This window comes from Coenobita brevimanus, unplaced genomic scaffold (genome assembly GCF_032717465.1).
Source record: "Coenobita brevimanus isolate Jiangsu-jjx unplaced genomic scaffold, ASM3271746v2 jjx.HiC_scaffold_2740, whole genome shotgun sequence".
Lineage (NCBI taxonomy): Eukaryota > Metazoa > Arthropoda > Malacostraca > Decapoda > Coenobitidae > Coenobita > Coenobita brevimanus.
The window spans coordinates 42,551-45,710 of record NW_027643698.1 but is presented as its reverse complement, the minus strand read 5'-3'; positions in this window follow the sequence as shown (position 1 = coordinate 45,710).

Genomic DNA, 3,160 nt, shown 5'->3' with positions numbered 1-3,160 from the left:
ACCTATATTCCACGACAGTACGCTTATTTTCCTTACTTGCTGTGGTGATACAAAACACACACACACACACACACACACACACACAAATGAAGACATACTAAGAAAGATAATACCATCATTCATCAGACCAACCCTGGAGTATGCGTCAGTAGTCTGGAGTCCTCATCTAAAAAAACACATAGATAAGATTGAAAAAGTTCAAAGTGCAGCTACAAGATGGGTACCAAGCTTAAGGGATCTAAGCTACGAAGAAAAACTGAATCTACCAACACTACAGGAGAGAAGGAAAAGAGGAGACATGATTATACTATATAAATGCATATCAGGGAAGGAGAAAATAGACCTAAATGAGTATATAACCTATGGGGATGCAGCACTAAGAGGACACTGCAAAGAACTGCATAAAAGGAGAGGCAATAAAGACGTAAGGAAATTTAGTTTCCCAAATAGAGCAATAATTGACCAGTGGAATGCACTACCGAATGAAATAGTGTGTGCCAAAACGTTTCATAAATTTAAGGATATGGTTGATAAAAATGGTTTACTACACGGGACTACGAGCTTTATTCATTCCTATAAAGATACAATTAGGTAAGAACAATTAGGTAAGAACACACACACACACACACACACACACACACACACACACACAGTACAGGGAACCTCAACAAACGGTAAGAAGCAGACAAGAAACATTCAGATATTATGGATCTACAGTAAGAACTGTGAACGTCGGGGGTAGGGTTGCGAGAGGCAGACCGAAAAAGACTTGAGACGAGGTCATAGAGTGTGACCTCAGGGATAAGGAACTGAATAGGGAGGCTGCCAGAGATCAAGCAGCGTGGAGAGCCATCATGTGACTAAGGCCGACGCATGCAAGCTTATTGGAGCTTTTATAAAAGATACGATACGATCACAGTACAAAGCAACTGATTAAGCAGGAAATAACTTAGTGTAGAATCCGAATGCAGTATAGATATCGCTGGGAAATAAGCCAGGAAAGATGTGATAAACTGTAGATTAGCTGGAAAGAATGGAAAACACAATCCACTGAGTGTCCACATATAGAGCCACATGGAAATTTATATTAGACCACCGCCATTGAGAAATAAAAGTACCTTTTAACATGAGGCAATGTAAGAACGAGAGAGAGAGAGAAAACACAAAAAACAAAAGATAATGAACAGTATAAAGAATCGTCAAAGTTACATAAGGGTCCCCTACATTTTGTGGGAATTTTCTTTATTGCAAGCCCCGCCCCTAGTCTGCCTCAACCCATTTAAAACCCTCATACCCAGTCAGCTAAACTCAGTGTCGGTCTTGGAAGGGGGGAGTGGAGTGTAAATCTGCTTCTGTTAGGCCATGGCGCCAGGCCGTCTACCTGTTCAAGTGAGGAACATAATTCGTGTTTCACTAAGGCTGGGGGATGGAGGAAGGATTACTGAGAGGAGGATGTGGAGTTAAAAGGAAAGACAGACTGACAAATGAGGAAGTGAAGGAGCGTTGTGGTGTGGATATGGATGTGACAGAAAGCGTTAGGAGAAATACACAGTTGGGGTGTGAGCTAGAGGGGAGGGCAGTGAGGTGGGAGGGGGGAGGGCACCACTGCTTACGAGATGGAAGCGTCGGTGTAGTGTTAATAATTGTTCTTTATTCTTCATTTATTTTGTATTAATCTCGTCGTCTTTGTACTTATTGTTTTTATATTGCTGAAAAGTAACAGGAACTACTGTATCATGTATTAACCTTTGTATCTCTGCCTTGGGGCTAAGATGCGAATGAATGTGTTTGAATGGATGAGTTAATGGGGAGTGTGGCGTCCTGTCTCGGCTACCTCCCTTTCGTTGGGAGAAGCAGCCTAGGTATATAGATAGATAGATCTCTGCCTTATTCATTCGCGGTCCAGCAGCGGTAGCAGCAACATCTCCTCCTCTCTCCAGCATGGCCTCTACTTCTGCCACAGCTCGCAACCCGTTGAGGGGGGCTGACCTGGCAGCTGAGCCTGAGGGAGGAGAGCAGACCACCACCATCACTGGCACCGTGAAGTGGTACAGCATCAGGGCGAAGTACGGATTCATCCGGCGCCAGGATTCTGGCGCCGATGTATTTGTACATCGCTCAGGGATCGCTGCTACCTTTTCTCGGCGCCACTCGCCCTTGTTACGTCAGGGCGAGACAGTGGAGTTCCACATTCTCCAGACACCGAAGGGTCCCGAGGCTATAGACGTCACTGGACCGGGGGGTGCAGCTGTGCAAGGCTCTGCCTATGCACAGCGGCGCCCCACGGCCCAGGGGCGGCGGCCTGGGGATCCCCGATGACCTGGGGATGTGGACACCATTGTCGCCATGTGCATCGCGACGGCGAAGGCTTTCTGTGGCGATGACAAGGCAGCTATGCTCGTTCTACAACCTCAAGTCTTTGAGAAGAACGGGCTGCCACGCCTTGTCATCCCTCAGAGCTTCGCTCGTGATGCACGGCCATTCTCGCGTCAGGAGCGTCACACCACAACGCTGCAGCCTCCTAGACCCCGCACAACACCGCGGAAGAGGCTGCAGCTCGACGCTTCCCTAAACAGGGCAACTGCCGCCTCCTGCTCTACCTCTGTCCAGCCCATGGACATCGACACCGCCGATGATCACCGCCCGCCGTCAGCAGCTGAGGGAAGGGTCGCTTCTCCTGTCTTTTCCATCATACAGGAAGAAAGCGACCACACCTCCCCCTTACCACCTGATGCTGTCGTGAACCTCCAGGCCACCGAGGAGGCATGTACCTCTCCCTCCCCACCACCGACATCGAACAAGAAGAGGAAGAGGAAGAAACAGCCTAAACCACCGCCACCTGCCGAGATAGATCCTGAAGGCACTACTCCACACGCTTCTGAACCTGACCTCAGCTATAACGACACCCTCAGCAAGGCAGAAATTTCCAACATCGTAAAGTCGGCCTTTAATCCCGACATTCTCCTAGGCCGTCTAAAACAGACAGACGTATCCTTATTTTCCAAACTAACCAGCCCCAGCAGTTCCTCGTAGAGGCTGCTCCACTGACATCTCTGATAACTCTGGCGGGCTCTCCACCCTGAGCCCGGGTCCATTTTCATAATAAAATGGACGAATCTCAACAACAACAATGCACCCCCCCCTACACACATCTACACGC